This window comes from Schistocerca nitens, chromosome 6, assembly GCF_023898315.1.
Source record: "Schistocerca nitens isolate TAMUIC-IGC-003100 chromosome 6, iqSchNite1.1, whole genome shotgun sequence".
In the NCBI taxonomy this organism is placed as follows: Eukaryota; Metazoa; Arthropoda; class Insecta; order Orthoptera; family Acrididae; genus Schistocerca; species Schistocerca nitens.
Genome location: NC_064619.1, coordinates 518362635 through 518375992, shown reverse-complemented (window position 1 = coordinate 518375992; position 13358 = coordinate 518362635).

Sequence of the window (13358 nt, the reverse complement as noted above, 5' to 3'; positions counted from 1 at the left end):
GACTATTTCCGATCATATCAAGCTGTTCTGTAAAGTTTGGAAGGTAGGAGATGAGGTACTGGCAGACTTAAAGCTGTGAGGACGGGGCCTGAGTCGTGCTTGGGTAGCTCAGATGGTAGAGCACTTGCCCGCGAAAGGCACAGATCCCGAGTTCGAGTCTCCGTCCGACACATGGTTTTAATTCTGTTATAGTTGTCGCACAGTCCATGTCTAACTTCTACACAATGCTGTGGTTCAGACGCACATTATCAGAAATTGCTTCCTTAAATTAAAATCTATTTTTGATACTTGTCCAGGAATTCCCTTTTTGCCAGTGCTATCCTACTTTTTATGTCCTTCATAGTCCGCCCGTCACGGGTTATTTTGTTTTCCAGGTAGCAGAATTCCTTAATTGTATTTACTTCGAGATCACCAATTCTGAAGTTAAGTGTCTCGTTGTTTTCACTTCTGCTACTTCTCCTTACTTTCGTGTCCTCCTTACTATCGTGTTTTCCTTACTTTGGTGTCCTCCTTACTATCGTGTTTTCCTTACTTTCGTCTCCTCATTACTTTCGTCTCCTCATTACTTTCGTCTCCTCATTACTTTCGTCTCCTCATTACTTTCGTCTCCTCATTACTTTCGTCTCCTCATTACTTTAGCATTCTAAGTACGGACATAAATTCTTCACATAATTTTATCTACCATGTATCATTTGCTCTTAATTGTTTCCTAAATTTCTACACATTAGATATGTCATGTTTTGATTTTTTAATATTTTACGATTTTTTTCTTACTTTACCGAGCATTTTGAAAGCGAGTGGTAATGGCCGTGCTCTTCGTGGACGACTCACGTACTTCACAGAAGTTAAAACCTGAGAAACGTGTGTTGGCTGCAATCACAGGAGCAAGTCGCTTCGCCCAGCCCGCACCGCAGTAGTGTATCGTATGCTGCCCAGAGAGGCGTGGCGCCGCCGACAGTCAGCTTTACGGGCCTGAGGAGGCCGTGAATCTCACTCCGCGACGCGTGAACCGCGTGCTGGTGTCCGCTGGCAGCGTCGCATGGGCGCCCCCGCCCAGCATCTCATCTTGCAGTTCGGCGAAAGATGCGAGACCCGCCTATGCAGTTGCCTTTTGCCGGCATACCGAAGGGAGAGCGTCTTTAATCCACGTTCCCGCCAGAACAGCACTTCCTAACAGATGCCGAGAAGTTACCGGCCATCGGGAATACATCCCGTGGGATTAATGTCGGTTCTCCACGGCCATGGCCCAGCTGAAGAATGATTTATGTTTAGGGAAAAGTATCATCAGATTCATAAAGAGCCGTGTGGCAAACGTCTAACAATACAAAGAAACACTATTGCTTAGCAATAAGTTATTACCCCAGTAGGAGCTCTAAACTACTCCTAGCGCATGTGGAGGACAATATACAGGCTGCACGTTGGAAGTAATCTTTACAAAGATAATGCACAATGAAGTGGGATTTCTTTGAACAAGACTAAAAAAAAAGACACACCTTCGAAGGAAATATCCGAACGGGACAAAAATTGGTAGATGTGACGTACATGTATAGACAAACAAATAATTACAATTCCCAAAAAAAAAAAAAATAAAATAAAGAAACGGGATCATTTATTCAAAAGAAGGAGCTTCACAAACTGAGCAAGTGATTAACGCGTGCCTTATGCAAGCAGTTATTAGACTTGGAATTGATTTATACAGTTGTTGGACGACCTCCTGAGTGATATCGAGCCAAATTCTGCCCAAGTGACGCGCTAGATGGTCAAAATCCCCATATGGATGGTAGGCCTTGCCCGTACTGCTCCAAACGTTCTCAATTTAGGAGTGATGCGGCGGCCTTGCTGACCAAGGTAGGGTTTGGCAAGCATGAAGACGGGCTGTAGAAATTCCTGCCGTAGGCAAGCGGGCATTATGTTCGCTGGTCATAGAGGCTCAATCCCAAGCGTGACTCATCAGTGAAGACGATTCTACTACAGTCGGTTCCAGGCCAAAGACATCTGTGCAGACGACCCAGACAGCGATTAGATACCAATATGGCTGTTGTCTGCCACACGTCCGGACAACAAGGACTGAAGGTATGCGGTGCCGCTTAATTTCATAGCAGGACCCCTTTGGTGTTCATCCATGGTACACTTACAGCACAGAGGTATATCGATGATATTCTGCGCGCCATTTGGTTGCCCTTCATGGCAAGTAATACTTAGCTTTCATTTCAATAAGATAGTACCCTCCCGCACACGCCGAGAGTTTCTTCTGCCTCTTCTCATGCTTGCCAAACCCTACTTTGGCCAGCAAGGTCGCCAGATCTCTCCCCAACTGAGAACGTTTCAAGCGTTGTGGGCAGAGTACTCCAACCACCTCGCGGTTTCGATGATTTCACCGTACAATTGGACAATATTTTGCTCGATGTACCTCAGGAGTACATCCAACAACTGTATCAATCACTGCCGACGCGAATAACTGGGTACATAATAGACAGTGACGGACCAACGCATTATTGACTTGCTCAATACGGGAAGCTCTTTCTTTTGAATAAATCGTCAAAATTTTCTGAAACTATAATCATTTGTTTGTCCTTACATGTACAACACAACTGCCGATTTCCGTCTTATTCGGATAATTCTTTCGTGGTGTGTCGTTTTTTCTTCTGAGTATGTTTCGGGCTCCTATGGTGCTGAGGATGCGGTTCCTTATTTGTTGTGTTTTAAAGACGGTTTCTCCTCGATTTGAGACATCCAAATACAAATCAACTGTCAAAAAAATCTTAAATCTACAGAATCCATTGTAGTCGACGTAGTTGACTCAAAAGAAATAAGCATGTCAGCTGCCATTCAGTAGATCGGTGTGTCTTTTTCTTTTTCTTTTTTTAGTCAAGGTGTGTGTTATCGCCTAGTTCAAACAAATCTCACTTCATTTTACATTATTTTTGTAAAGATTACTTACAACGCGCAGCCTAGTTATTATCCTCCACATGCGCTAGGTGTAGTTTAGAGCTGCTACTGGGGTAGTAACATATTGCTAACCAATAGTGTTTCTTTGAATTGCTAGACGCTTTGCCACACGGGTTTTTATGAATCTGGTAAATATAAAATTACAGCAGCCTCATAATTTATATACAACACAGATTAAAATGTGCGAAATCGGACACCATAATACATTCCTAAGCCTCATACAGTCAGTCGAAAATAGGCATTACGGTTATCCAGACGAAAAAACCGCGAACTCCAAGCACCAAAACAAAAGCACTCCCATCACAAAGTACAGGGTGAGTATAATTAAACTTTCGTTACTTGAGCCAGTGTAGACATAAAGCTGTTTACCGTGTGGATTCCCAAACTTTACACCAATGATGTTCAGATTGTTCACTGCAGGATTTGCGTTGCTACAAGGCAGGGCTCTACTCGTAAGCAGTTCTCTCAAAACAACAGCAATAGTGTCTCTGTTCTTCGCGAGTGTCGCCGCATTAAGAGATACTGAGAGGTTCTCCTTCGGCACCCTGGTTGAAGAACGTGATTCGGGATTTCGAATTAACTGGGGATTTGTCAATTGCTCCTGGGTAGGCCGACAGCCAATTGCACCACAGATTGTTGAAGTTACTGTTCTCATGGCTGAAAATGTTGGGTGCAGTGTACGATCTTCAAGCAATGCACAAGCTGTGTCACGACAGCTGAACATTCCATGGTCCACCCTCCGAAAAATACTGCAAGCAGTCGTGGAGTGGGAACTCTAGTGCAGCTCCAGGATATCGTGTATGCAAATGGCGACACTCTGAGCAAGGTGAACATTGTACGCAGTTGACAAATGTTACCACCTAATTATTTCTCTTCGGTATGTACTTACAAATTTTTCGACAAAGCTTCATTGTCCTATGATCACTCGTTTTTTCATGCGTGTCCTCTCAAATAGCGGAAGTTTAATTATAGTCACCACAAACTGGAAATACATAAAACGCAATACATAAAACTATTTTTATGCCTAAATATATCAGTTATGTAACAATTAGACTGAACCATTCCTATCGCTTCTGGAAAATCCGTGTGCCTGCAAGGCGATAGCTTTCATTAAATGTCCATGGTACTCTACGAATTTGTTTCGGTTGCTTCTGCAATAAATACCACCCGGAAATCTGTTCTAGCATAGCAAGCGATGCAAACTATAGCAAGTAAGACGATTCTGTAATCTGTTCTGTAACAAATGAAATACACATTTGAAGAAAATTTGCTGTACCGATTGATTGTGAAACTTCTGAGCTGAAAATTATTTTTGGATAAATTTTCATGACATACACTGTTTGATGATATTGTTTAGAACAAAGTAAAGAAAAGAAGAAGTACGCAGTAGGGTCTTGAACTCATACTTCCAGCGTTGTGGTTGTGAACTAACGCCACTGCGATATACTCAGTTGCTCAAAAAATTACTTAAGTTACAACTATAGGAAGTCTGCATAAAACTTCAATGTCGTTTCCTCTGAAGCTAGGGGTTATGGCATGAATAGCTGCCAGCCAAGTACACGGGACATGTCCCTCTACAACATACCAAAGATCCGTGATTAACAGTCTAATGGTGCCCTTGTCTGAGCGTTGTTTATGTAAGAGAAAATCCACAAGTCGTCCCCGTGAAATACACACCTGGAAATTGAAATAAGAACACCGTGAATTCATTGTCCCAGGAAGGGGAAACTTTATTGACACATTCCTGGGGTCAGATACATCACATGATCACACTGACAGAACCACAGGCACATAGACACAGGCAACAGAGCATGCACAATGTCGGCACTAGTACAGTGTATATCCACCTTTCGCAGCAATGCAGGCTGCTATTCTCCCATGGAGACGATCGTAGAGATGCTGGATGTAGTCCTGTGGAACGGCTTGCCATGCCATTTCCACCTGGCGCCTCAGTTGGACCAGCGTTCGTGCTGGACGTGCAGACCGCGTGAGACGACGCTTCATCCAGTCCCAAACATGCTCAATGGGGGACAGATCAGGAGATCTTGCTGGCCAGGGTAGTTGACTTACACCTTCTAGAGCACGTTGGGTGGCACGGGATACATGCGGACGTGCATTGTCCTGTTGGAACAGCAAGTTCCCTTGCCGGTCTAGGAATGGTAGAACGATGGGTTCGATGACGGTTTGGATGTACCGTGCACTATTCAGTGTCCCCTCGACGATCACCAGTGGTGTACGGCCAGTGTAGGAGATCGCTCCCCACACCATGATGCCGGGTGTTGGCCCTGTGTGCCTCGGTCGTATGCAGTCCTGATTGTGGCGCTCACCTGCACGGCGCCAAACACGCATACGACCATCATTGGCACCAAGGCAGAAGCGACTCTCATCGCTGAAGACGACACGTCTCCATTCGTCCCTCCATTCACGCCTGTCGCGACACCACTGGAGGCGGGCTGCACGATGTTGGGGCGTGAGCGGAAGACGGCCTAACGGTGTGCGGGACCGTAGCCCAGCTTCATGGAGACGGTTGCGAATGGTCCTCGCCGATACCCCAGGAGCAACAGTGTCCCTAATTTGCTGGGAAGTGGCGGTGCGGTCCCCTACGGCACTGCGTAGGATCCTACGGTCTTGGCGTGCATCCGTGCGTCGCTGCGGTCCGGTCCCAGGTCGACGGGCACGTGCACCTTCCGCCGACCACTGGCGACAACATCGATGTACTGTGGAGACCTCACGCCCCACGTGTTGAGCAATTCGGCGGTACGTCCACCTGGCCTCCCGCATGCCCACTATACGCCCTCGCTCAAAGTCCGTCAACTGCACATACGGTTCACGTCCACGCTGTCGCGGCATGCTACCAGTGTTAAAGACTGCGATGGAGCTCCGTATGCCACGGCAAACTGGCTGACACTGACGGCGGCGGTGCACAAATGCTGCGCAGCTAGCGCCATTCGACGGCCAACACCGCGGTTCCTGGTGTGTCCGCTGTGCCGTGCGTGTGATCATTGCTTGTACAGCCCTCTCGCAGTGTCCGGAGCAAGTATGGTGGGTCTGACACACCGGTGTCAATGTGTTCTTTTTTCCATTTCCAGGAGTGTAGTTCAAGAAGTAGCGAAGATGCAATCGAGTTTTTCACGTAGTTCACAGAGATCTGCTTGTCGTGGTATCCGGGAGTGAGCCATTCGTCATGTGTTTATCTGGCATGGTCCTAGGCGATATTTGTGTTTCAAATCATGGGGGATTCAAGTCCCGTGGAGGACATACTAAACATTTGTGAAAGATAAATGAAAACTTTGTTATTAAACGTAACAGTAAGAAGTACCCCATGGTGCGTGTGTATACATGTAAGCGACAAATTCTTGTAGAACCAGATAGTTCTTTTCAGAATGAAACCCCAAAACCATTGCTGAGCTGAAAACAGCCATTCAGGGGGTCATCGACAGCGTCGATGTTCCGACACTTCAGCGACTCGCGCAGGATTCTCTATTCGTCAGCGCCACACCATCGCCATCTTGCGAACCAAACATCCTGGACTAAGATACAACGCACTTATGTACGATCTTTAGTTGTGGTATTGTCAAACTAGTTTTACAGAGAAAAAACCAAAAGACCCGTTTGACAATTCCAATCACAATATCACAACTAAAGATCGTATGTAAGTGCGATGTATCTTAGTCCAGAATGTTTAGTTCGTAAGAACACAAGCTCCTTGCAAACAATAGCCAGTAGTTACCTGAAGATGGCCTAATAAGCCGAAAACTAGTTCATACAAATAAAAATCAGCAGAACAAAAAACCGCCTGTGTGTTATTCAACCCTCAATATGGAAATGTTCTATCACGAAGCGACGGAAGAATCCATAAATAAGAAACCATAATGATTAGTACTTGGAGAAGTATCCTCTCCCGTGCATTTCAGTGATCTGAGGAGTACAGATGTACATGTACATTGCGCTGTGGTGGACCGAGCCTGCTCAAGAGACAAGATCGTCAATCAACCGACCGAGATATTCAGCTGACAAAGTTGTTGCCATCATACGATGTTTTGAATCTCTAAATTTGAATTTCAAATCTCAACCTGCACCTTCGATAAAACCTTCTTTTCAAAACTATGGAAGGGGGACAGGCGATTTCAGTCAGAAGTTCGAAACTTTGAGAGTCAGAGTCGAAGCTGCTTACATCCCTAGCGCGACACTAGAGATCGATCTAAACTTTCTATAGATCGACAAATCTTTTCAGTCAAGATATTAACCAGAAATAATGAAACAAATCAATGGTTTAGACAACATCTTTTGACAAACTGCTACATTCCAGCCCTTGTAAGACTAATAATGAAAAAGCAAACAAACTCACAGACTGTCGCTTCTAAGAGCCAGCAAAACCAGAAATAATCGCCCCGCTATTGTAGGCATGTGCCTCTCACATACTCGTCACTGCTGATGACGGTCTGAGAGCGTGCCGCACGCACGCAAGAACTCCCGTTCTAATGAGCTGTAATTCCAGCTACGTCCGTATGAGTGGCTGCAACGGCTGCCTTCTTTTCTTGCAACAGCATCTTCGCAGTGATCGAGTTCAACTTCTCGATTGTCCGTCATCGACGCTGTCTTCGGCTCGGAGTATGTTGCGATTGTTTGCTGATGTCACAATCATCGCTCTCTATCTGTGACCGACGCTTGATGACAATCTCAATTACTGTAAACCGGAATTAAACTCAAAGCATTCATTAAAAGAAGAGTTATTTAATTAGAGCATACTTCCAAGGCAAAAAATGTGTACGTTACCAGGAGTTGAGTGTTCTATGAACCCGACCACCCGCTCATCAGGTGCTCTGCGGTTATACAGAAAAGACTGATGCTGATTCTATCTCTCCAGGTCAAGTAGAATGACAGATTACCCTCATAAAGTTAATAGCCTACTAAAAAAGGTCAACTGTCACCTATAATGGAAATGTTATGTAATGAGACCCTGAACTCGTAAAGGATCTCACCTATTGTTTGTGATTGGAGGACCTGGGCGTTTCAATTTAATTTACTTTAATGGTTGCTGAATGAGTCTGATCTGGTAAACTTCAGGTATTTATACAGCTGACAACGTTATTGCCATCATACGATGTTTTAATTCTCTAAGTTTGAATTTCAAATCTGATCCTGCACCTTCGATAAAATGTTTGTGATTGGAGGACCTGGACGTTATAATTTAATTTACTTTAATGGTTGCTGAATGAGTCTGATCTGGTAAACTTCAGATTTATTGAAAGAATATGCAGTTTACTCAGAACACATTAACGTCGAGATTACGAGTACAAACAACTTGAGAACGAATTTTACGTAAAATAAAACAATGATCAGAGGAATGAATGGTTGTTAGGGTAGCCACCAGTAGTTACGGTTGAGATAATGCCCAGACACACATAGGATACGAAAAAAATTTTCAGCCGCTGCTGGAAAACTTCTTAATTATAAGAAACAGAAGAGTACGAATAGATGAGTTCCAATGAATTAATACCGAAACGGAACATGAGTGGCTACAGAAAAAGAACCCCTTTGAAAGGTCGTGAAGCGTGTAAGTCATATTATAAAAACAAAGTGAAAAAACTGGAATTAACTCCTCTCCCTTCATTCTATCACGATCACTGAAGTCAGGGGTGCACATTGCAGATGCAACCCTACCGTGACTGTGGTTGAGATGGCTCTGGGCGAGTCGCTGTGTTGCAGTGGTTGCTAACTGTTGCTGGCATGGCCCAGTATGATGTGACCACAAGCGCTGAATCTCTTCCTCTTCCTGTTTGCCGACTGCAGAACTTTGAAAACTTGACAGAAGACCAAAGTCAGGAAAAAACGCGTACAAGCACAGAATCCGAAACCTAATAACTCTCCAGAATCCGTATGAGAATCCAAAAACAGAATACAATCAGTTCACTCTGAACGAGAATCCAAAATAGCATAGAATGCCTCTCTAAATTTTGATAGCCTTCCTTGAGACTTCAGAAAGTCATCCAGCACAATCTTTCAAGCTAGTCCCATAAATAGCCGCAGTGCTCTTCCAAACAGCCATCTGGAATTCCGTTCGCTAGCTGCCACCATCACGTAAAATATGTAACACCCAATGAGATTTCTGTTTTTATGGAAACTAGAATCGAGTGTTGCCCCGTTCATACAGCCAGACTTATTTGTCAGGAATTCTGGGGATTTTGTAGAGCTTTGCAGACTGTTAACTACAGAAATAGCAAGTTTGGAAATTATGCAGACCTATGTGCGACCATATATTTAACTTTGGGAAATCTTGTCTGGAGACCGAACCACGTTGGGATAACAGCAAGTAGGCAGCTGACGCTCCACTGAAAGTTTGCTACTGCTAGCAAGCGGAGTTCTTACCCCTTCCACCACGGTTTCCCATTCTGCTGGAAAGGACGCCAGTCGACCATTCCACCGCCCATTGTTAGAGATACCTGCTGGATAACCCTTGAAGCGCTTTCTCAGCTGCACGTGCAGTCCGATAACGTTAAACATGCACTTTGAGTGACAGGCAGCTCCTCAAGAGCGAGGGAAAAGTTCTACCTGTTTTTCTCCAGAGAAGAGAAGGTCCCGTGATCCAGACCAGACACATTAAAGGGAAAAGCTACTACTTCAATGAAATCTGAGATTTGGTACAGGGAGATGAGTTATCAACATTGCTACAAGTTACTCCCTGACCACTCATGTAATCATCGCGCAATATGGGTGAAAAGTCGACAAACGACAATTGAATAGAAAAGTACACGTGGCAAGACGCTCTTACTTGAAAATTCAATATGCAAATAGGATAAAACGCGAGGATAGAGAAAGGCCAGAAACATGCCGTCGTCTCACTAGGTAATAACACGAGAAAATTTGGTGACGAAAGAGAAACACAGGTATAGTTCGAAAGTCTTGAACGTAACACATCGAATTTGAAAGTACGTAACGATTTAACACATAAGCGGGAGTTGATGAAACAGGAAAATTTAAAAATTGTTAAGAACCGTGTATGACACGGTTGTATCTTATCTCCTCTGCTGCGTATCCTGTTTATCGAATAAGCAACGAAGGAAGAGAAACAAAAAGTTCTGAAACGAGCAAAGTATATGGGAACGGACATGAGCAGTAAGAATGCAGACGACATTGCGTTACAGACGGAAGTGACGGAAACGGAATTATTGAATGAACTGAACAGACTGTTTACACTGAAATATAGATAAACGAGGGAAGATAAAAGTGATGCACAATGGAAACGAGTGCAGCGATATGCAAGTTCAAAACTGGGGAAGACAGAACAGTAGAATAATGACAGAAATGTCCTACTTAAGGAGGTGGGTTTCACAAATTCGTGGGAGAAAAAGAGACGGCATATGTAAATTGACAGAGGTGCACAAAACTTTATTTACCAGAAAAAATTATAAGTTTCCTGTATTTAGTTAAAACTCAAAGTGCGTATAGAATAACTACAGAAAGTTGGCCTAATTAAATTGATTGGGTTAATCAAGAGTAAATCGAGCAAACGTATAGTTGTGACGACCACGGCGGACAGAGCCATCACACCGACGTCATCTCAGACACCGTCGCAATCTGTTCCACCGCGCGACCGTGGCGCGGGGCGCGGACGGCGGAGGGAGCGCGCCGCGGGCGGAGGGTATTTAAATCGGCCGCCGCCGCGACCGAACCCAGTTCCCTCTGAGCAGCCATAGCGTACGGATCTCCGTGCCGGCACGTTCACAGGAGCTCAGTCCGTCAGTTCACCTGATGATGGCGACATGTTTGATTGCCGAAATATTGTGCCCGTTGGACACTATAGACCGGCAGCACACCCGTGGATGTTTTGATTAAATTGTCTCTTATTTGTGAATTCGATCCATCAAAGTACTATTGCAACGCATTTCAAGAACAGGTTAACACAGGTAGCATTTACTTCCTGCAATGATAGATTTAAGTTTAAGGTATGTTTAAATACAGTTAATAGTCGACATTCTCACTAACTGAACCATTAATTGACCAAGAAATGTTTCCTGTGCTCTATCTTATAGGCGACATATGTGCAGCGAGCATGCTTGGCTCGTGACTGTAATTTAAACACTTTCCTACAAGGAAATGAAACTACTAATTAACAGAAACAAAACAATATGGAACTTCGAACATATCGTTTCGTGTTCCAAAGATCTCGACAAAACCTCATCTTCTGAAACCTGGAAGAATTGTGCGAAAAACACTGCTTGCAATGTTATACTGATTAAATGTGTGCAGCACATGCAAAACAATCCTCTCTGAATAATGAAGAAATTTAGAAAGATTTTGTATCAACTGTTAATTATTGAACATGAAGAACCTAGCTGAATTTAGGGATATCACATGGCATCTATATCACTGCAGGACGAAGACTTCGTTCACAAAGTACTCATGAAACCGACGAAAATACTAGGAATCGTCATATGAGTGAAGAACGGCACTTTATAGCTGACATACGAATCAAAATACATGGTACGGAGAAAAATAATTTGGCCCACATTAAAGGAAACTGTATATACGACAGTATCACTCATAAAGGTTCAATAAGATGTGAGTACCATGCGTCAATATGGCACACCAAGGAGTGCCTTGCAGCTTTCGAAAAAATTAGGAATTGGAGAATGAACCTTAGTGCTCGCTCCTCGTCACCAGAGAGTGCAGATCGCAACTCTGATTGTAAGATTTCACATGCAAACCCAAATTGTAACCACCAACCAATTTCTTTCTCTCTCGATATAACACAGATCAGCCACACTTCCACCTTTTATGGAACGTGCTACAGGGCAGAATCTTTTGTTCACCATTAAAACTCAGACCATGTGCTTTCTACACATGCCACATTGAATTCCTTTTGGCCAAGCCTTATTACTCACCAAAGAGCATTGTAAAGACGAACCACCACAAATGAACAGCAGCTGACCGTACCACAGACATCGAATAGTGTGGACACCGATGTTCATGCAAAACTGCTCACAAGTTAGGAGAGGAGTAAAGCTTGAGAAATTGGCAGCTGACAACTGTAACACGCGGCTTTAGATCTCTACTTGTGTCAAGACTTGTTATGCAACTGAAGAAGAAATTTCTGATATTTTACGTGTGGAGGAGAGTGCTGAACTTGGATCGTGGGAAAAACAGGTAGTAAGCGACTAAAAGAATTTGAAATATGTTGCTGTAAGAATATATAAAATAAAGGGGCACCAGAAAGAGTAGGGGAGCAAACAAGTCCGGCTGAAATCACTTCTGGGTGGGCACCACAGCCTCGATAAATTTAAAGAACGACATCGTTTCCGCCAAGTTGTTACTTTAAATTAGTACTTTATGAACCGTAATTGGTTATTTTAGAGCGAGTTCTCATACTCAAGTGGCTAATGAATGTGAATACGTCATCCCCGTAAATAGCACAGCAAAAAACTCACATGCTGTGCGTAGCTAGGCATGGCTTGGCCGTCAGTGGATACGACCTGGGAACAGGTACATAAAAACCACGCGTAGGCAGCTCTTTGCAGTTGCGCTGCCTGTTTTGAAGAGAGCGCGCAGTTGAATCTAGCTGTTGGCGGTTAATTAAGAACTAATTTAAGTAATGGTGGAAGTACACCTCGGTTATTAAATTTATCAGAAATTCTTTCCGGAATCTGGGAGAGTTGGAAGCGTATCTCATTTTGGCTATAATATGTAGCATCTTATGCGTCCATTTAACTTAAGTTAGGAATGAAACCGTTCCTATACCAGTTTCTGCATTGGATCATTGGAAAGAAATACGTCCGGCAAGTGGGGAGTAAATTCACTGTGGTGTTCCTCAGATATCGAGAATTCTCATGAACATCCAATGTTGTACTTCGACATATTCATGTAGGTACATTTGAATCATGAACTTCAACAAAAATAACAACACTCGCACGTTTCAATTACATAATCTTACTGTCATCCGTCCTTCACGTAGTCGACATTTACGAAAAATGTTTGAAATAAATGTGTCTCTCAGATGATAGCCAAGATATGACACACTGTTGACTAATCTGTATAGAATTTTCTGTGTAGTTGTCATTAGCTGTCAGTGTGAAGGACCACGTCATTAGCAAGCCGCTGCCGAGACCTGTAGTACCAACTTTCGAAATGGAGCTGTTACGCTCTTTCAAGCACCTCCTCAGCAGTTTGCATATCGCTGCAGTCCTTCGGTAACGAACAAATCTTTACAGTACCGGAAACTGAACCTAGCTTTTCAGTTTGACACTTAGACTCTGACCGCTCAATTACGTAGACAGACCATGTGTGATGCATGGAAACTGTTATTACCCGATAAGAAGGCGTCATAGGAAATGATATTATTACATCGATAACACAAAAACAAAAAACATTGCTATTATTGTGACAAAGTACTAACTGATACGTAGGCGAAA